This window comes from Terrapene carolina, unplaced genomic scaffold, assembly GCF_002925995.2.
Source record: "Terrapene carolina triunguis isolate 2854851 unplaced genomic scaffold, T_m_triunguis-2.0 Scaffold192, whole genome shotgun sequence".
Lineage (NCBI taxonomy): Eukaryota > Metazoa > Chordata > Testudines > Emydidae > Terrapene > Terrapene triunguis.
In genome coordinates this window covers 25784864-25807479 of record NW_020664543.1, presented here as the reverse complement: position 1 = coordinate 25807479, position 22616 = coordinate 25784864, and the positions used below count along the sequence as shown (strand labels likewise).

The 22616-nt window shown below is 47.4% G+C and overlaps 1 protein-coding gene across 6 annotated transcripts in view; it reads left to right on the top strand.

The window, feature by feature from the left end:
• The window catches only part of MAP2K4 (mitogen-activated protein kinase kinase 4), a 168274-nt gene that overhangs the window by 9667 nt on the left and 135991 nt on the right, over positions 1-22616 (top strand). The window lies entirely within an intron of this gene.

Genomic DNA, 22616 nt, shown 5'->3' with positions numbered 1-22616 from the left:
GCCATATCTTGGTATGAAAATTGTATGGTGGGCCATGAATGCTCACGAAATTGGATTTGGGGTGCAGGAGGGAGTGAGGGCTCTGGCTGGGGTTGCGGGCTCTGGGGTGGGGCCAGAAATGAGGAGTTCAGGGTGCGGGAGGGGACTCCAGGCTGGGGCAGGGTGTTGAGGTGCGGGAGAGGGATCAGGCTGGGGCAGGGGATCGGGGCACGGGAGGGTTGCAAGCTCCGGGCGGCATTTAACTGAAGCAGCTCCTGGAAGCAGCAGCATGTCCTCCCTCCAGCTCCTATGCAGAGGCGTGGCCAAATGGCTCTGCACGCAAGCCTGTCCGCAGGCACTGCCCCTACAGCTCCCATTAGCCACAGTTCCCAGCACTTGGGGCAGGGACAGGGTGTGCAGCCTGGCTGCCCCTAAGCTTAGGAGCTGGAGCGGGGACATGCTGCTGCTTCCGGGAGCCTCGGCACCCATGTGCGCAGGGCCGGCTCCAGGCACCAGCCAACCAAGCAGGTGCTTGGGGCGGCACATTTTCAGGGGCGGCATTCCAGCCAGCCTCTTTTTTTTTTTTTTTTTTTGGTGCTTGGGCGGCAAAAGCCTAGAGCTGGCCCTGGCAGCAGCAGCAGCGTGTCCTGCACCGGGGGTGCCCTGGGGCCGCTGCAGTTCGTGTCGGGGAGCAGCGCCTGCACCTTATGGCTGGGCAGGCTCCGAGCACGGGACACTCGGGCTGGGGGCCGCCCCTCGGGGCACACGGAGCCGCCTGCAGGTGCCACAGGGTGGCCACCCCCCAGCGCCGCAGCCGGGGCTGGGTGAAGTGGCCAGAGCCGCCCAGGGACTGTGGCAGGGCGGCCAGAAGCAGCAGCAGGGCCATAGAGGGCAGGGTGCTGCTGTGCGGGGCCCGCATCCCGCTCTCCAGGGCTCCGCTCCCTCTGGGGCTGCCCTGCCCCGGCTCCTCAGCCCCCTGCTGGGGTGGTCCCCCAGCTCTGTCCTCCCCAGTCCCGGCCGGTCGTGGAGGTGGGAGCCCCATCTGAAGGGACCCTGGGCTGAGGCGCAGCCCGGGAGCCCCGCTGCTTACCCCGACCCTGCCAGCGCTGGACCGGTTAGAGGCGAGGGGGGAGTGGGTGGAGTCAGCGCTGGTTGGGGGAAGCCCAGCGCTGGGGCGGCAGGGGGTGCAGGTGGGGTGGGGGGGAGAGCCCAGGGTTGGGGGCAGCCAAAATTTTTTTTGCTTGGGGTGGCAAAAAACCTAGAGCCGGCCCTGTATGTGCAGAGCAGCCTCTGACCCTGCTCCCTAGCTGGAGCACAGGAGCTGGGCAAGCCCCAGACCCTGCTACCCAGCAGGAGCTTGAGGGCCAGTTTAAATTGTCTGGAGGGCTGGATGTGGCCCGCGGGCCATAGTTTGCCCACCTCTTCCCTAGTGTGTGCAAGTGGCTCTCATGCCCCCGGACGGGAGTTCCTTCCACGCAGCAGTCTGAGTCTCCTGTGCGGGGGTGTGCGAGCTGCTTGCACACATTAGTGTGACCAGGGACAGCTGCCGCTGAGCCTGGTGCGTGCCCCAGTGGGTGGGGCTGGGGGCGGTACAGCTGTGCCGGAGGAGCGGCCGTTGCATGGCACTGGCTCCTGTGAGCGGTGGCCCGACATGCTGCTGCTTTCGCCGCTGCAGTTCTTGGCAGAGCCCTGCAGCTCCGTGGATATCTGATTTATATCCGCAAAGGGCTCTACCCTGGATCTTTTCCCCCCATACTCAGCTCATTGTGTTCTATTAGTGAAGATAAAAATTTCCTTATAAATATTTTCATGGCACTTCTGCCATGGTACTCTGTGCCCAGCTTCATCCTCAGCCTCTCTATTCAGAGCAGTAGCAATTGCAACGCTGCAGCAGCAGTGTTATGGAGAAGGCTCTCTGGTACTTTCTCACAGTTCTTTCAAGGCTGGTTCTTTCACACATTTTAAGACCAAAAAGCACCATTATGATTATCTAGTCTGACCTTCTGTATAATACAAGTCAGAGAACTTCATCCAATAATTCCTACATCAGGCCCAATAACTTGTGGTTGAACCAGAGCAGAATCTTTTAGAAAGAGACATCCAAGCACAATGTAAAGACTCCAGGGGGTGGAGAATCCATCATTTTCCTTGGTAAGGTGTTCCAGTGATTAATTAGTCTTACTGTTAAAAATACACCTTTACCTCGATATAACGCTGTCCTTGGGAGCCAAAAAAATCTTACCACATTATAGGTGAAACCGTTATATTGAACTTGCTTTGATTCACCGGAGTGCGCAGCCCTGCCCCCCCGGAGCGCTGCTTTACCGCATTGTATCCGAATTCGTGTTATATCGAGTAGCGTTATATCGAGGTAGAGGTGTATGTGCCTTATTTCCAGTCTGAATTTGTCTAGCTTCAGCTTCCAGCAATTGGTTCTGGTTATTCTTTCATCTGCTAGATTAAAGAGCCTTCTATTAGAAATTTTCTCCCTGTGCGTAGGTACCTCCAGACTGATCAAAATTTCTCATAACATTGTATTGAATAAGCTAAGCAGAATGAGCTCTTTAAGGCAGGGCTTCCCAAAGCATTAGGCATAGCTTCTCAAGGGCTCTCACATGCCTCTTGCTTGTTCTGGAGAGTCTCAGCTTTCACTTAAAAACTGTTGCGAGCTCATGGTTGTAGAGAAAACCTTCAAAATGTGAATAGAGTGTAACCAGTATATCACTGTCTGCCTACGACTTTGTCCTCACTGCTAAAAAATTGTATGTGTATGGCAAGATAACCCTCACATGTTCATTATCTTGTGGTAAAATCCTAGTGGAGACAAGCTCCCTGTAGTTTTTACTGTGAAGGAGCTAGGCATGGGCAACACTATACTATACGCCATCAGGGGCTTGTTCACCTGCACTTACGCCATCATGTGCCAGCAATGCCCCTCTGCCATGTACATTGGCCAAACCGGACAGTGTCAATGCAAAAGAATAAATGGACACAAATCTGACATCAGGAATCATAACATTCAAAAGCCAGTAGGAGAACACTTCAACCTCTCCAGTCACTCAGTAATAGATTTAAAGGTGGCAATTTTGCAACAGAAAAGCTTCAAAAACAAACTCCAACGAGAAACTGCTGAACTAGAATTAATTCGCAAACTAGATACCATTAACTTGGGCTTGAATAGAGACTGGGAGTGGCTGGGTCATTACACAAATTGAATCTATTTCACCATGTTAAGTATCCTCACACCTTCTTGTCAACTGTCTGGAATGGGCCATCTTGATTATCATTACAAAAGTTTTTTTTCCCCCCTCCTGCTGATAATAGCTCATCTTAATTAATTAGCCTCTTAGAGTTGGTATAGCAACTTCCACCTTTTCATGTTCTCTGTGTGTATCTATATCTATATCTTCTTACTATATGTTCCATTTTATGCATCTGATGAAGTGGGCTGTAGCCCACGAAAGCTTATGCTCAAATAAATTCGTTAGTCTCTAAGGTGCCACAAGTACTCCTGTTCTTTTTGCAGATACAGACTAACACGGCTGCTGCTCTGAAACTTGTTTCCACTAGGATTTTACAGAATGGTAGCTAACATGCTTTAGTTATCTTGAGGTAAAAACACCCTTTTTTTGCACTGAAGACAAAGCCTCGGTTTGCAGAGAGCCTAAAACAGTAGCTGTGAGGTATGAACCTCTCCATTCATTTCAATGGCTATGGATGCCGATGCCAATGTAGATACGTCAAACGTCGATATTGTTAACTATTTCACTGCTCATGAAAGCATGTCAGAAATGAATGGAAGTATCTTGTATTATAAAGATCTGCACCATTGCTTTCCAAAGTGAGGAGGACAGGAGCGTGTGTGTGTGTAAAGGATACCTATAATGATAGGTGGGCTTTTGACGACACATGGTGGAATTGCAAAGCAGGTCGTGTGATGGGTTTCATTCTCCTGAGAGAGGGGCTCGGGTTTCAGACGTTTGCACAGGCTGCTGCTCCCATTATTGGACAAAAGTGCTCAAATCACTCGTGACTCTTTTCTGACTCTGATTTTTTTCAATGTTCTCTTTTGAAGTGTGGTCTGGACACAGTATTCTAGTAGTGGTCTCACCAGTATTATCTCTCTGCTACTGTTTTGTATTCATTTCTCTGTCCCATCTTCTCAGGTGTACTCTCAATTCATTATTGGAATTGCTTGCTTGACATCTGTTCATCTGATTAACATTTTTGTTAGGTGAACTTGTCTTAAAAATTGGGCTTAGAATCATTTTGACATCATGTGCTTGGAAAACTGAAACAGCTGATATTCAACAGAGCAGACTTTGCCTAGGTCTCATTCTCCACCGTCCAAGCTCACTCATGTCCCCATCAGGACACATGGTCTACTTTGTTTGCAGGTGGTCAGGTTAAGGGATCCACTGCAGTTACAGAATTCTTTGATAGAAAGACTTCTTATCCATTGGAATTTGCTACCAACCCTTTTTTGTCCTCAGCCTCTGACACAGTGGCTCCTGATGATCTTCTCCCTGACGTGAGTGTCACAGGTCATGTTGTGTGACAAAGTTCCTCCTCTATCTTGGTGGGTCCTGCGCTTATTGGTGGATTTTCTTGCCTCAGAGATTCACCATGTGGGTTGTGGAACAGCCCAGAGACCTTCCCCTCTGGAAGAACCCACAGCCCAGGTCAATTGGGAGGTTTGAGGGGAACCCGGGCCCGCCCTCTACTCAGGGTTCCAGCCCAGGGCCCTGTGGACTGCAGCTGTCTATAGTGCCTCCTGTAACAGCTGCATGACTGCCACAACTCCCTGGGCTACTTCCCCATGGCCTCCTCCAAACACCTTCCTTATTCTCACCACAGGACCTTCCTCCTGGTGTCTGATAATGCTTGTGCTCCTCAGTCCTCCAGCAGCACACCCTCTCAGCTCCTTGCTCCCAGCTCCTCACACTCGCACCACAAACTGAAGTGAGCTCCTTTTAAAACCCAGGTGCCCTGATTAGCCTGCCTTAATTGATTCTAGCAGCTTCTTCTTAATTGGCTCCAGGTGTCCTAATTAGCCTGCCTGCCTTGACTGGTTCTAGCAGGTTCCTGATTACTCTAGTGCAGCCCCTTCTCTGGTCACTCAGGGAACAGAAAACTACTCATCCAGTGACCAGTATATTTGCCCTCTACCAGACTCCTGTACCCCACTGGTCTGGGTCTGTCACAGTTGATATGCAGACAGCTTGTGGCAGATGAAGGGTGGAGGGAGAAAGGAGTTGTAGTGGGAGTAATTTGCTTAGAATTGGAGCAATCAGATTTTTCTGTCCCGTCCCAACGATTGTGATGGAAGCTTCAGCTTTTTGTGTTCCTCAAACATGCTTCTCATAGTTTAGACCAGCAGAACTGCCCTGAGTGGTGGGCATCCTGATAAATGTAGGTTGCCTCCACTTGGATACAGAGTAGTCTGTTATGTGAAAATTTTCTGTCTACTCTGTGAATATTAGACAATTGAATCTGAATCAGTCTGGGGGTCTCTATGACAGCAGTCACATTTGGACAGGACAAATACTCCCTGCCTTTTCTAGTTGAGTTTCAACCAGCCTCACTTATGGAGATTCTAGAGGTGCTATTAAGTGGGTAAGATTTGTGGTGTTAAGCCTAGTAAGGGATCAGTGTAGCAGGTGCACTGGCGTGTGTCTCAGTTTCCTCTCCTCTATCTTGACTTTATGCATCTAGAGTAGCCACAGTTCTGCAGTGGGCGTCTTCAGGACTGATCCGGGGCTAGGACCAGGGGCTGGGAGTTGAGAGACCTGTGTTCTGTTCAAGCTCTGTTGTGTGACCTTTGGCAAATCACTTAATCTCCATGCCTCAGTTTCCCCATCTCTAAATGGGATGATACTTACCATCCTATGTAAAATGCTTTGAGATCTACAGAGTTCAGGCATTACTATTTTGTCACTGTTCGTATTATTCCCCTTTCTATTGTTCATGCTACATACAAACAGATCCATCATTCCCTTATCTAATGGTAATGTTGGAGAGAAGTAAAACACCTGTGTGCTGCTGCTTCAGATCTAGCTTTGCAGCTGCTGTTACATGTAAGCACTTCCTAGCAGAATATGGAGAAATGTATACGTGTGAGCTACTCCAGAGTAGTGCAAGAATGATGTGACTGACCATGAATAAAACAATTATATGGCATGTACACAAAGTGGTGTTAAATGCAATAAGTAACTGAATCTCTTCTGTTATTTCAGGGATTACTTGTAACACTAATAGTTATAAAGTTTTCAGAGACAATCGTGAGTTTCAAGTTGATGGTGTTCTTTCAGCACAGATTTTCTTCTCCTAAGTGTATTTAGTTAAATAGGTGTTAACAAAAACAGAGTTTTAAACACCTGAATAACATGTCTCTTCCCATCCCTGTCAGGTTTCACTTCTTTGGTACTTTTGATGTTATCATTTCAATTCATCAGCTGGAATCTTCTAAGACAGACAAGCCTTGTATTTCTAATAGGGGAAACAAGCAGAAAACTTCTTTTGTCTTAAGGCATGTTTGTAACAGGGAACACTTCACTCCTGTGCTCCAGGATCTGCATTTGTTGCCAGTTTGTTGCCTGGTGCAGTTTTAGGATGTTGGTTTTAACTTATACAACCATAAATGGGTGGGATCCTGGTTTCTTCAGAGACCTGCCTGTCTCTTTGTGTCATGTGATTGTTTTTGCATTCTGAGGTCTTGGCTACACTTGGCAATTCACAGCGCTGCCGCGGCAGCGCTGTGAAGCGCAAGTGTAGTCGCGCCGCCAGCGCTGCGAGAGCCTGCTCGCAGCGCTGTAAGTACTCCACCTCTCCGAGGGGAGTAGCTTGCAGCGCTGCGAGCGAGCGTGCAGCGCTGCAGGCGCTGATTACACTGGCGCTTTACAGCGCTGCACTCGCTGCGCTCGGGGGGGGGCGTTTTCACACCCCTGAGCGCAGCAAGTTGCAGCGCTGTACAGCGCCAGTGTAGCCAAGGCCTGAGGCACTGAAGGTAATGCCCTCCCTGCATTTAATTGCGAGGGGGCTGCAGGCAGGGCTTCTTGAGTGTAAGGGCTTGTCTGCATGATTAAGTTAATTCGGTACAAACCCTTGTGTGGACACATTCATTTTGGTTTGCACCAGGTTTTATTTTGGTTTGTTTTAAATAGATTAGGAATTAGATTTAGTATCTGACTTCAGGTCCCAGCATGCAGTACTCTACATCAATCTGAGCATTCTGGGACCTGTATTCTCCACAGGCTGCATTTTTGTCTTAAGCTTGAAGCTGTTTGCAAACTGGTTTATTTTATCATAATTTGATGCAGCTTTTGGGCTCCTGGTAAGTTGCCAGCACAGCCTTCAGTTGGGCAAAATTTGGGCCTGCCTTGGTCTCTAGTTTTTGAAGATTCTCTAGTGCACTTTTCCTGCCATTTATGGGCTTACACTCTGCTCTGGGGACTCCAATGCTTCAAGCCAAGTTTTTTAATTACGGTCGTTGCAAAGTCTCAAAAGCGTAGATAACATTTGTGGCTCCTTACAGTCAAGTTGAAAGGCCCGGACATGACTTTGTCATAACATACACAGCCAAGCAGCAGTTGACCTTCACTTGTTTAAAGAGGGTTATTGAGCTTTTCAGCCCTGACTGTCATTGTGTAAATGTCCTCATAGGAATCTCCTTCTGCAGCCTGCCTGCTTTGTACTTGCAAACCCAACATGAGGCATACATGCTGCTGGCTTAGATGTATGTAAGACCTGACACATGCTGCTGCACAGCACTTGCTAAGCAAGGTCTCTGACCTGGGCGTTCCAAGCTTCAGCCCTATTGCACAGATGCCTGTGCTGGTGCAAGGACTCAGAGTTAAGAATCATTTTGATAACCTGCTATTGTTTGTAATGCAATTGTGGTTGCTTGACAGCATCATATCTATCGCTGTTTGACTCCCTCTCTGTGCCCTTGCCCCTGCTTTGAATGGAGCTAAGCAGTCTTGCACCTCAGCAGGATAGGGAACATTAGCTGCTGCTGAATAAGCAGTAGGGGAGACTAAAATTTTTGTATACCTTACAAATGCTTATTTCTCACTGCTACATTGATTCTCCCAGATGATACAAAACTACTCAAGATTGTTAAGTCCCAGGCAGACTGCCAAGAGCTACAAAAGGATCTCTCAAAACTGGGTGACTGGGCAACAAAATGGCAGATGAAATTCAGTGTTAAGTGCAAAGTAATGCACATTGGAAAACATAATCTTAATTATACATATAAAATGATGGGGTCTAAATTAGCTGTTATGATTTAAGAAAGAGATCTTGGAGTCATTGTGGATAGTTCTCTGAAAACATCCACTCAATGTGCAGCGGCAGTCAAAAAAGCTAACAGAACGTTGGGAATCATTAAGAAAGGGATATATAATAAGACAGAAAATACCATATTGCCTCTATATAAATCCATGGTATGCCCACATCTTGAATACTGCGTGCAGAAATGGTCGCCCCATTTCAAAAAAGATATATTGGAATTGGAAATGGTTCAGAAAAAGGCAACAAAAATGATTAGGGGTATGGAATGACTGCCATATGAGAAGCAATTTAAGACAGGGACTTTTCACCTTGGAAAAGAAACAACTAAGGGGGGGGGGATATGATTGAGATCTATAAACTCATGACTGGTGTGGAGAAATTAAATAAGGAAGTGTTATTTACTCCTCATAACTCAAGAACAATTAATGAAATTAATGGGCAGCAGGTTTAAAACAGACAAAAGGAAGTATTTTTTCACGCAACACACAGTCAACCTGTGGAACTCCTTGCCAGAGGATGTTGTGAAGGCCAAGACTATAACAGGGTTCAAAAAAGAACTAGATAAGTTCATGGAGGATAGGTCCATCAATGGCTATCAGCCAGGATGGGCAGGGATGGTGTCCTTAGCCTCTGTTTGCCATGGGAATAGATGACAGGGGATGGATCCCTTGATGTTTACATGTTCTGTTCATTCCCTCTGGGGCACCTGGCATGGGCCACTGTCGGAAGACAGGATACTGGGCTAGATGGACATTTGGTGTGACCCAGTATGGCCATTCCTATGTTCCCCCTTTCCAAATCAAAACCTTTGTATTTGCATTTTATTGAAGATGGAGGTTGGCACTTTCAAAAGCACAATGTTCTGCACTGAATACAATGAGAAGAGAGTCCAAATGACAAGAACTGAAGCACTGAAAACATTTTCTATCTGGTCCTCTTTCTTAGGTGCACCAGGAGATGGCCTGTGACAGTCTTCATGAATCTCTTACTGATTTCTCAAAATTTCTCCTTAGCATCTAAGAAACCTAATAACTTGCACTTATAAGAAAGGGGAAGTGGACACAACCAAGCTGGGAAGAGGCCCAGTGAGCCCCCATCCTGGGCTTCAGAGTCCAAGCTGCAGCTTCAAAGTGCTGTCTGCACAGATGTTTTTACAGTATTAGGGCAAGCTCCACTAGCCTGAGTCTGTTGAGCTGAGCTTGGAGGCTCGCTCCTGCTCAGACGAAAATGCTCTGTAAACATCCTCCTAGAGGCCTTGGTTTCCCTGCACCTGCAAATAAAAATATTTCTACATCTAACCAAATTCTGCACCAATTGTCTTCTCCAAAATATGTCCCTACTTACTGATTCCAATTTTTGCATCTTTTCATTAGGTGCTTCCCTGCCCTCTTTCTTAGGTCCAGTATAATTTAGATGTGTGCTTGAGCACTTTGATTTCCCAGTCCTTGATAGGGCCCTACCAAATTCACGGTCCATTTTGGTCAATTTCACGGTCATAGGATTTTAAAAATCGTAAAATTAATGATTTCAGATATTTAAATCTGAAATTTCATGGTGTTGTAATTGTAGAGGTCCTGACCCAAAAAAGGAGTTGTGGGGGGATCACAAGGTCATTGTAGGGGGGTTGAGGTATTGCTACCCTTATTTCTGTGCAGCTGCTGGCGGCGGCGCTGCCTTCAGAGTTTGGCAGCTAGAGAGCAGTGACTGCTGGCTGGGAGCAGCAGCAGTAGCGCAGAAGTAAGGATGTTATGGTATTGCCACCCTTACTTCTGCGCTGCTGCCTGCAGAACTGGGCCCTCGGTCAGCAGCCACCACTCTCTGGCTGACCAGCTCTGAAGACAGCAGCGCAGAGGTAAGGGTGGCACGGTATGGTATTGCCACCCTTACTTCTGTGCTGCTGCTGGTGGGGCATCGCCTTCAGATCTGGGCGCCTGGCCAACAGTTGCTGCTCACCGGTCACCCAGCTCTGAAGGTAGTGGAGAAGTAAGGTAGCGACCCCTCTAAAATAACCTTGCAACTCCCTTTTGGGTCAGGACCTCCAATTTGAGAAACGCTGATCTCCCTTGTGAAATCTGTGTAGTAGAGGGTAAAAACACACAGAAGACCAGTTTTCACGGGGGGAGACCAGATTTCATGGTCCGTGAGGTGTTTTTCATGGCCGTGAATTTGATAGGGCCCTAGTCATTGAGCTGCCTAGGGGGCTATTCCCCTAGGCAGGAGCATGGAGACTAAATGCTTATCGTGCTGGTACTTTGGGCACACTGGTGCCAAGCTCAGGTGTAGAATAAGAGGACTTTTTATATCAGATTGTTGATACATACATATAAAGTCTGATTGTTCTTTTGTTGGTGAAAGGAGCTGGCTTAACACCTCTAGAGTCTGAAGTCCTCTCATTTGTCTGGTTATAACAGAGCCAGTGACAAGATAAGCATCCTGCATTTTAAGCTTTGCCATTGTGCCTCAGCCCTAACCTAGAATACCTCTAGGGATCAGTAAAAAGCAACAGAGGGTCCTGTGGCACCTTTAAGACTAACAGACGTATTGGGAGCATAAGCTTTCGTGGGTAAGAACCTCACTTCTTCAGATGCAAGTAATGGAAATTTCCAGAGGCAGGTATAAATCAGTATGGAGATAACGAGGTTAGTTCAATCAGGGAGGGAGAGTTCAGTCTCTATGGCCTATCTGTAGCCTCTCTGCTTAGAGTACTGACAAGGATGCTGGTTGGCATGTTTTTACTGAGGGCAGGTCTATGCTAAAAACGCTTCATCAGTGCAGCTACACTGTTAGAGGGCTTATTCCTTCACCCTCTCACTTCCCTGGTCCTTCTCTCGCATGAAGAGAGAGCAACAATACCCGAAGTCCGAAGGTGCAAACAATTCAATGTTTACTGGGGTGAACTTCCAGCAAGCAATGATTCCAGTTTCCTTCCTCAGTGTCCCCCTTCCCAGCTCTGATGCCACAGAGCTTTGCCTGTGTCCCTGTTCCCATTTCCCCCCCTTAGCAAAACATGTTTCCAATCCCCCCCCCCACTTTCTGATTGGCTGCAGACTATATAGTAAAACTTGAGTTCTGCTTAGCTATACCTTAACCAATCATTTTTCTGAAATTTAACTAACCAATCCCAACATATTGTAACATGATTATCTAATGAATTATATCCCACCATCTTAATTGGTTTATACCCAACAAAATTAATTATACAGCAGACAGAAACAATCACAGAACCAGACAGAGATTATACAGACAAACAATAGGGAAGGGGGACTACAGTGAAAGAACAACAAAGAAATGAGGATTTCACACCCCAGCTATTGATAAATGAGTTCTTGCCAGACAGGATGCTGTCAAACTTTAAATCTTCTAGGCTCTTCCCTTTCTCTGGAGGTGATAGATTGGATCACCTTTTTTACAGCCCAAAACTGCCTTATTTCAGTGTGACTGGTGAGGATGTGACCGTTTGCTTCCTAGCTTATGGCTGCCTCTGCTGTTTAGCCAAAGGCCTTAGCCTAAGAACAAGGCCTTAGACTATCATAGTGAGAGAAGGCCCATACACAGGCAGACTGTGATTTTGCTTCTTGTTTTGTACCTCTATAACTAGCTAAGTGATAAGAATACACCTACATTCTTAAAGTATAGGCCTTTGCAGACAGGCCTGAATATCTATAGCCTAACACTCCACCCCCCTTTTTTTTTCTTTCTTTTTTGGGATCCTCCTGTCCAGGTATCCCTGGAAAAGCATAGGACATATGGTGACACATTTCCTGATAGGGCCAGGCATCAAGGTGGAAGGTGTCGATATTCCATTTGTCCCACTGCCCCTTGTGTAGTACAGTGCCCTGCACCTTCTCTCGTACTGGCATACCACACCTATTCCAATTATATATATCCAGACTTCCCATTATAGTGGGCCCAAGAAGGTTGGATCTGGGTTGTATAGTACACTAGGGGGGGCTTACTACATTACTTATAGGTTATCTCCATATGTATACTTAACAATACACCAGCCACTGTAATAATCCACAGGAACACTAGGAGTCCTGACCACTGCAGTATGGTCCAACATCCGAGCCACCACCAAAACACTGCCTCTCCTCCTTCGACAGAGTCAAGATTTTAATGTGTCCAGTTGCTGGCAGTTGCAACAAGCTGCCCCTGCAGGTTTTACGTGCTTTTGTCCATATCGTAAGTCCACTGAATGTCCACAGAGAAATGGGTTATTGTCCAAACCAACTTAACCACTTGGTATGGAATCAGGCAGTATGCCCTGGTTCAATTATTTACAGCAATAAGATTCACAGATCCATTTGTGCAACAAAGCCCAGATAACAGTGTGTAGATGTGTATTGTTTGGTTATGGGCTGGTGTAATTGTGCCCCCTAGTAATATGTACATTTTCAGCAAAACACCTCATACACAGTACACCCAATTGTCCACCCCTTGCCATAGACCATTGGGTGTGCTCCTCTATGGCCATCAGGGAGGGGCACATCCAAACAACTTCTCTGGATTTACACCATTTCATACACCCCTCCATTGATTCTCAGCGAGCTCCTCCCCTTCTCATTATTCCCATAGGGCTTGTCCGGGGACCACCTTAGTTGGTGTTCCATTTCCAGGTTCCACAATAGCTATTACACAGGTGCTGGCCTCCTAGCTGAGCATTTTGCATTCCCATACACATCTCCCCCCCAGGTTAGCCTTTTGAAGCCATCCCCCACCCACATCATGAGGTTTTCTGTTCATTGAAACACAACAATGCTAGCAACAAGACAAACACCACAAAACATAGATCCATGGTATTCTGGGTTATTCTTCCGCTGGCGCCAGCTTGCTTGTAGACTGTCTGAAAAACAAAAGAAACAATTTCCACCCCCTTGGTGGGGACAGATTATTGCTTAATAATACTACCACTTCCTTTTACAAATCTCCTTGCTAATTGCAGGAAAAATAGAAGAGTTACCTCCAGGCTGTACTTATTTTGTTCTATAGTCAGGCTAGTGAATTACCCCACTCACTGGTCATTTATGAAATTCATGAGGTGGTGTACCTCAGTTTTCCCTCTTGTACAACAGATCAGGTTTGCAATAGTTTGTGGTACTTAAGTGAAGATGCGCCTACGCTGAGAGAGCTCTCCTATCAGCAGAGTTAATCCACCTCCCCGAGAGGTGGTATGTATGTTGACAGGAGACGCTCTCCTGTCAACATAGGTGCTGTCTACATGGGAGGTTAGGTCAGTAGAACTATGTCACTGTGGGGTGTGGATTTTTCACACCCCTGAGTGATGTAATTATACTGATATAGGTCTGTAGTGTAGACCAGGCCTGATTTTGTGGGAAGAGTCAGGGAGGGGATGCTGAGCCAGTGAATTGTAGGTCGTTTGCCAGCTCAGATGTCTGGTAGAATTGGCAGCTCTGCTCCTCTTTCTCAACCTTCTTTCCCCAGGTTGCAAGGACTGTTTGAAAGGTTTGTGCAGGCAGCTCTGTACAAACTGGGGAAATGATTTGGGGTCACTTGTTCCTTAATGCTGATAATTCAGTCTGTTTGGATTGTACCTTAGTGCCTCCTGCCCTGCCCCACAAAAATAAACCCAGGAGGTTCTTTTCAGTTGATTGAGGGAGAGCAAATGTTTCTGGGCAAGGTACATTTCTTTAGTATTGACAAGATCTTAGTCACACCTGACCTGGAGTCAAACAAGTGACCTAAGTGTGAGAGGCTTGGTATTGTCAATGTCTTGAATCATTTAACTCCTTTAGTGTTTTTAACCGTGATAAATCCTGGGGTTGTCCAGTCCAATACTTTTGCAGTCCCTCTTACATGGTTTTCTCAACCTCTTTCACAGTGATCCTGAAAATATATCACAATTACAGCTGTCTTCCTGTGCAAAGGGATTGGGTAAGAGGCTGATTTCCTGGCTGGCCTGTGCCAATCCTCTTCTGTGTTTGGTTAGGTAAATAATAATAATAACAACAATAATGCTTTGTACTTCTAAAGCTGCTTCTGTCTGAAGATCTCTGTGGTCTTTACAAACAATTAATTTAGCCTAGCAATACCTCTTCTGAGGTAGACAAATACGATTCCCATTTTTCAGATGGGGAAACTGAGGCTCTGAGATATGAAGTGACCCATCACAGCCTTGACAGGAAGTCAGTGTCAGATCTAGGAATGGAACCTGCGTGTTTGGTATCTCCCAGTCCTCTGATTTACTATCTTGGGTATTGGTAAATTCCTGAGAAATAGTAATACTGTAGCACCAAGTTACCCATCTCTAGGCCCTAACACCTGTTCCATTATTGCAGTATAACATTCCTTTCAGTAAAGATGGTGAGGATGTGAAGTGTTTGTGCTCAGCATTCATTCAAAATCCAAGTAATGAGTATAGCAATGTGAGCAGGCTTGTGCAGGTGATGAGGCCTGTGATTCTAAATCCCTTCTATTGTGTGCCTTCTGAGTGTGTTTGTGCTGCATGCTAAGGTCGATCCAGCAAGTAAGTGTTTAAGCATCTGAACAGCAGTGTAAGAGTACATGTAACTAAGCACTGTAGAGGGTAGTCAAGATTGTGATAGAGTTTTCGTGACTTTAATGTGTAGAAATATTAGATATGCAGCAGAAAAATAGAAATTATGTAGTATTTGAATTATTCAGGTTGGTTTGCTGATTGGGTTGATTAACGTGGAAAAAGACACCTGCTTTTAAAAAATATTTGGTGTTTCACCTTTCTTTGGATCCTTTTTGGGGAAAAGTATAAACTCTTGGGATTTGATTTTTACTTCACACATTACTCTGCATCTGCTAAGTCAGGGTGGGCAAACTTTTTGGCGCAAGGGTCACATCTGGGTGGGGAAATTGTATGCAGGGCCACGAATGTAGGGCTGTGGCAGTGGGTTGAGGTGCGGGAGGGAGTGCAGGGTGCAGGAGGGGGCTCAGGGCAGGGGGTTGGGGGCTATGGGCAGGGTGTGTGGAGTGCGGGAAGGGGCTCAGGGCAGGGGGTTGGGGTGCAGGAGGGGGTGCGGAGTGCGGGAGGGGGCTCAGGACAAGGGGTTGGGGGCTCAGGAAAGGGGGTGCGGAGTGCGGGAGGGGGCTCAGGGCAGGGGGTTGGGGTCCAGGAGGAGTTCGGGGTGTGGGCTCTGGCCCGGCGCCGCTTACCTCGAGCGGCTCCAGGGTGGCAGTGGTGCACAGCGGGGCTAAGGCAGGCTCCCTGCCTGCCCTGGACCTGCGCCACTCCCGGAAGTGGCCAGCATGTCCGGCAGTGGCTCCTGGTGGGGCCGCGCACTGCCCTCGTCTGCGCGTACCACCCCCGAAGCTCCCATTGGCCGCGGTTCCCCATTCCTGGCCAATGTGAGCTGCGGGGGTTGGTGCCTGCAGGCGAGGGCAGCGCATGGAGCCCTCTGCCCCGCCCCCCTTCAGGGGCCGGAGGGATGTGGTGCCGGCCACTTCTGGGAGCAGTATGGGGCCAGGGCAGGCAGGGAGCCTGTCTCAGCCCTGCTGCGCCATGGGGCTGGCAATCCCGTGGGCTGTATTGAAAGCCCTGACAGGCTGCATCCAGCCCACGGGCCGTAGTTTGCCCTCCCTTGTGCTAAATAGATACCACTTAGAAGGTGATACCTCTTCTCTCTCTTGTTTTTTCTTCAGTTTGACAAGTTGCTCTTTTTGCAATATGTCATCTTAAAGCTGAGGCATTAAGTACTGTCTAAACTAGTCATCCCTATAGCAATTCAGATGGCAGTGCTGTCTGCATAGAATGACAGTGTTTCCATTGCTAGCTTCTACAACACAGCTAGTAGCTGACAGAGACAGACTCATCTGCACAGTATTCCAGTAACGTAGGGAAAAGTTCTCTGAGCTAGGAACCAGGATACCTTGAATTCAAGACCTGCCTTTACTGACTTTAGTTTTGATTTGTACGTACTTCTCTATTGTAATTAATAATGAAAGTTTTGATCTCAGCACTAGATAACTGTCAATTATAATCTACTGCACTCTATCCTTTGCAAATAAAATAATGGAGAAGTTATATAGGCCATGTTAGATGCAGTGGGGAATAGAACTGAACTTTAGCCATTCTGTGACACTGCCTTTCAGACTGATTGATCCACATATATGTGCTTTGGGTATCCTGCCTTTAGCCAGAACACTACGCTGCACTCCTAAAGCTAGGCATAGATATCTGGCACTTACCACTACAATATCAGCTTGAGCACCAGAAGGAGACCCACCCCACCTTGGTACAATGGTTGGATCAGTAATGGGCAGTGACAGTCAAGGGGCCCAGGGTAACATTCACTTTCCGAGCAACCAGGTGGGAGTCCCACTAGGGCTGAGTGATTGTGCTTTTATGAAGACTGGTAAACTGAGGCTTGCCATACACTGTTCAGAGAACCCATAGCAGGAGAGACTCAGTGGGGGCCTGAACCAGGGGTTAACAGAGATGGGGAGCTGGATTTGGGGTTAGTACTAGCGTCTGTTATCTCAGGAAGGGTCTATGACCTGTTTGCAGAGCCTTAGCAGAACCCAAGTGAAGCATTTGGGGTTAGAGATATAGACCCTACAAGGCACTGCAAAATCTGTTGCTGAAGCCCATCCCATGCTTCCAGGGGGTGGGGAGGGGCCCAGACGGTGTCAAAGCCCAAGCAGGTCTCTGGAGAGGCCCTGTGTATGACAGGGATCTTAGAGGGGGGCCTGGTCTCTTGCAAAGATAGAGACAGGTCAAGGAAGAGCAAGTCCCTATGTTGTTTGTCTTGACTGTAGGAAGGCAGCACATGCTAAAAGGTGTGGCCCTACTGAGAACTTTCCTCCTTGGGAAGAGGGACAGTGGCAAAGGGAAAAGCCTAGGTCCCCAGGAGTGAACAAAACCGAGACAATCCTGAGGGTGGTGTGTCCAAACTGGGCAAATGGCAGCAGTTCTTAGAGTCTCAGCTAATTAAGGGAGATACCTTGGCTCCACACTCAGCCTGGGATTTTGAGAACTTGAGGTCTTGTATAAGTGATGAGCAGAACCACGGCAGGCTCAGGAGCCTGAAACGACATGGTTGGAAAGGGAGTTAAAGAGGCGCTCAGTTTTCAGTGTCTGTGAGTGCAAGAAAAAAAGCTGAAACTGAACTTAAAGGATCTGGAGGGCAGAGTATCAAACAGCTCTGGAAAATGCAGGCCTATGTGAAGGGACTGGGCACTGAGGCAAAGACTCAGGGGGCCCAGACCCAGGAACTGAAACAGAAGCATTTCCAGACTGTGGAGGAGATGACAGCATTGGAACCAAGCTAAATGTGTGCAAGCAAACCTTCAGAGAAAGATCATGCAAAGTGGCCAATTAGGTGAAAGTGCTTTTTCAGGATAAAAGGGACAAGCAGAATGAAGTAGGGACCTAGGTCCAAGATTAACAAGGGAGAAACACCAAGAGTGACAGTGCGAGAGAGGATGGCTGAAGTTACTGAGTGGTGTACTGGGTTAGGTAGTAACTCAGAGGTCTGAACCAGTCAGAGAGCAAGCTGATTAGGTTAGCAAAAGACTGCGGATCTGGGGTTACAACTTAAGCAGGACGCAGGAAAAAACATGCCAAAAGCAGTGGATGAAAATAACCATTTTGAAGAGCAATGATATGAAGGAAAAGAGGCACTTGGGGAAATGTATGTCTGCCTTCTGACAGCAGGTGGCTCACCTGGAAAGGCGAAACTCCAGTGACAAGGCTGCATGGCAGGATTGTATGTCTCATAGGGCTGGTCTATACTTACCGGGTAGTTCAACGGCTGGGGATCGAAGTTCCGGGTTCGATTTATCGCGTCTGGTCTGGACGCGATAAATCGAACCAGGAAGTGCTTGCCGTCGACTGTGGTACTCCAGCTCAACGAGAGGAGTACCGCGGAGTCGACGGGGAGCGTGCCTGCCGCGTGTGGACTGCGTCTGAACCGCGGTAAGTTCGAACTAAGGTATGTCGAATTCAGCTACGTTATTCACGTAGCTGAATTTGCATACCTTACTTCGACTTGGGGGGTAAGTGTAGACCAAGCCATAGACAGACTTGGCCACAGACAGAGCAGGGAAGGCTTGGCAGTGGAATTAGATCCCCAGCAATCAGGAAGAAAGGCAGGAGGAGTTGAATAGATGCTAGCCCAGGAGAAGAACTTCTTTGAGTGTGACATGTTGGGACAGAAGCTTGGGAGAGGAAGGTGAAAGCCCTCTCCCAAACCAGAGCTGGGGCAGAAGCTTTGGACTAGAAGGTGGAGCTAGAGCAGCTCAATAAACATATAAAATGTATAAAGATCAAGGGCTTAAAGAGATTCAGAGGTGCAAGGTTAGGAAGAATATCTGGGGTGGAGAAAGGAACAGCAGATAATGGAGATGAAACAGAACCTGGAAGCTGAAGCCAGCAAGCTCTTGAGACTGGCTGGAAAAGCTACACCTTTGAATGTCCTGGCAGCAGACAGCAACAATGGAGAGAAGAAGCCCAGCTGCACAGAATGCAGGCTGGAGCCCAGCAGATGTGTGAGCAGAGCATTGAAGAACCCAGGGAGATTTGAGATAAGGCCGTGAGCCCAGAAATAAGCAGTTGTCAGGTAGGGGGGTCAATGCAGAGTCGTTAGTGGACAAGTTGTGCCCTCTTACGATATTTCATTGAGAGAAACTGGCAGACCAACAAAGGAACAGGTGTCCTGTGTAATCCACAGCTGTTTGTGTGGCGCTCTGTTCCTTGCGTGTGGTGTCTTGGTGACATACGGAGACTGATAAGCCTGCTACAGTCTTGCCTAGCAGAGCTGGGTCTCTAAGCTGCTCCTACTGTTAGATCCAGGGTTCCCAATCCAGATTTGATCCTTGCTGTTTATAAGCTGCCCATGGGCACAGCATTGCACCATAGATGAAGAAGTGGTGTGCAGGGCGGGTTTGTCAGAGATTGCAGTAGCTCCTATCACTACCCAGCAGACCCACAGAGTAACGGACTGGAGAGATCTGAAGAGAGGGATGCTTCAGGCACCGGGCTGAAATCATTGTACAATTTAGCAAACTGACAGATTAAGATGGTGGAGTGTCTTGGGAGGTGGAAGATACATGTTCCTCAAGGAAAAGAACCCTGGCACAGGCCACATAGAGTGAGCAGGAGCTGACCTGCCTTGGAATAGAGAGTAAATGGGGACCTGCAGTATTAGTGGGTGGAACAGGTGAAGATGACTAAGCCCAGTACTGAAATGCTCCTGCACAGCCAGTTCCTTGAGAACTTGAAGAGGCTGGAAGCTGAGATGCTTTAACAAAATAATTGGAATTGGTAAAGAAGAGAGAATTGGGTTATTTCAGGAGCTTGATTACCTGGCTTCAGGGTATACTGGCTGACCAAAGAAAACTCTTCTGCACCAAATACTATAGTGACCTCATGCTTTTTAATATAAATAGATCATCACATCTGCCTGTTGCACAGTCCATTCATTTGGAAGGTCATTCTGCCTTTTATTTGTTGAAGGTCCTGGGGATTACAGTGGATGAGAAGCTGGATATGAGTCAACAGTGTGCCCTTGTTGCCAAGAAGGCTAACGGCATATTGGGCTGCATTAGTAGGAGCATTGCCAGCAGATTGCGGAAAGTGATTATTCCCCTCTGTTTGGCACTGGGGAGGCCACATCTGGAGTATTGCATCCAGTTTTGGGCCCCTCACTACAGAAAGGATGTGGACAAATTGGAGAGAGTCCAGCGGAGGGCAACAAAAATGGGGGCTGGGGCACATGACTTATGAGGAGAGGCTGAGGGAACTGGTCTTATTTAGTCTGCAGAAAAGAAGGGGGGAGGGGGGCGATTTGATAGCAGCCTTCAACTACCTGAAGGGGGATTCCAAAGAGGATGGAGCTAGGCTGTTCTCAGATGACAGAACAAGGAGCAATGGTCTCAAGTTGCAGTGGGGGAGATCTAGGTTGGATATTAGGAAAAACTATTTCACTAGGAGTATGGTGAAGCACTAGAATGAATTACCTAAGGAAGTGGTGGAATCTCAATCCTTAGAGGTTTTTAAGGCCCCGCTTGACAAAAACCCTGGCTGGGATGATTTAGTTGGTGTTGGTCCTGCTTTGAGCAGGGGTTGGACTAGATGACCTCCTGAGGTCTCTTCCAACCCTAATCTATGATTCTAAGTTGCTGTTGAAGTTTTCCTGAGTGTGAGTTTGATGAAGTTGGGATGTATGTATTGTTTTCAGTATCTGCTGGAGATGGAAGTCAAATCTCTGTGGAGTGCTGGAGTGTGTTATTGACAGCGTTGTAGGTGATGTGTAAATTTCCAGGAGTGCAGGAGACTTTTTTCTTTTGATTTCTACAGTGTGTATCCTGATTGCAACATTAACAATAGCCTATTAAGTTTGTGTCAGTATTGTTAGCATGATTTCTTTTAGAACTTGCACCTGTAGAATAATTTTAGCTGCTACTGTATCTTTCAGAGAATTGGAATAAAGGGCAAGCACAATATCAGTTTATCCTGGAGATTTTAGCTACTTAATGTGAAATTTAATTTGCAAGTAGTGGACTGATAATTCCATGTGCTCAGCTTTTTAACACTGTAGTACAGTTGATTGTTTAGTGTTTAACAAACCTTTTTGGGTAAGTAGTTTATTTACTGCATAATGAACATGACTGTACATTCTATATTAGGGATTTAGGTTTCTTATCTGAGGAACGTGACGCAGCGTTGTCAACCCCAAGCATTCAAAAATTACAAGTCAGTCCTCCCCACGCCCCAAAATTTTGAGATTTTAAAGTATAACTATTCAGTCCTTTTTATTTGTCTTCTAAATTTTGAAACCTTTTAGGGTTCATGTTTTCCAGCTTTTCTCTGCAATCATGAGGACTAGGGAAAAAAGAATCTGAGATTATTACTTACTCACAGGGCTCTGGAAGCTGGGGCTATCAGAAAAGCACCAAATATTGCAAGACTCACAATAAAATTGTGTGTTGGCAACACTGGAGGTATGAAAATTAATGCTACAAATCAGATGTTTACTACAGTGAAGATGGGCAGTACTGCTGATGATTGGTATAATGTGAATAGACCTAACATCTTTCATTTCCAGATTTTTCTTTATGAACACTGCATAAGTTGGATGTTTTGTTCAGTGAGAGTGAACTGGAGTAACATCAGTTCTCAAGTTCTTTCCATTTATACCCCAAAGGAACTGAACAGATCACTAGGACTTAGGAGAATTATTCCTGGTTGAAGCCTAGTTGGTGGGGGTGGGGGTGAGAATGAGAGTGGAGGGAGAGGAAAGACTGCAACTGCCTGCATAGAAAAGTATCTTGAAAATCAGAAATAGAATATAAATCCTTAGTCTCACAAATGATGGGTAGGTTAGCCATGTAAATCACTTTTACATAATCAAAACCAGGGGGAGCACTGTCCGCCTCTTAAAGGAGAAATTGAATGTACCGTATATACTCGATCATAAGCCGGTTCGTTTATAAGCTGACCCCCTCCCCCCCCCCCCAGATGGATAAGTAAAAATGGAAAATTTTTATAACCCGTTCATAAGCCGACCCTATAATTCAGGGGTCAGCAAACATTGGCTCCCGGGCCATCAGGATAAGCCGCTGGTGGGCCGAGATGGTTTGTTTACCTAGTGCGTCCACAGGAACGGAGGTAAACCTAAGTAAACAAAGTGTCTCGGCGCGCCAGCTGCTTACCCTGATGGGCCGGGACAGCAACTGGTGGGGAAATTTTTTTGGGGGGAGAAGCTGGGAGTCAGGGCAGTAACCTCTGTGACCACCCCCCACATGACCCCACCCCTAGCCCGGGACCCCCACACTCTCCCCATCTCATCCCTTCCCACCTTATCTGGGGAGGGCCAGGGGAGGATGTCTCTGACCTGGCTGGAGCTGCTCCGGCAGGCTGGGCAGCGCAGCTGCAGCCTGCTCCGGCGGGCCAGACCGGGTGGCGCGGCCGCAGCATTTTCCAGCAGGCTGGGCTGGGCGGCACAGCCGCAGCATGTTCTGGTGGCGTGGCCACAGCCTGCTCTGGGGGGTGGGGCCGAGCGGCACGGCTGCAGCCTACCAGCCCCAGAGCTGCACCTGCTTCCGAGGCTGGGGGAAGAGCAGTGTGGCCAGAAGCTGCGAGACTCTGGCCCCGCCTCTTCCCTTCTGCCTGTGCTGCCTCTCCTTGCTCCCTCTGTTGGGGGGAGGGGCTGTGTCCCACTGCTCCCTCTCTATACCCGTTCATAAGCCGACCCCCTTTTCTGGTGCTTCCCTTTTTTACTAAAAAAAAAATTCGGCTTATGAACGAGTATATACTGTAATTTCCCTTATTTCAGCTGAGAAAACTTGTTTGATTTAGTCTGATATTTTGATTAGTGCAGGTTTTAACAGACCTGGTCCTCCATTGTTGCACAGAT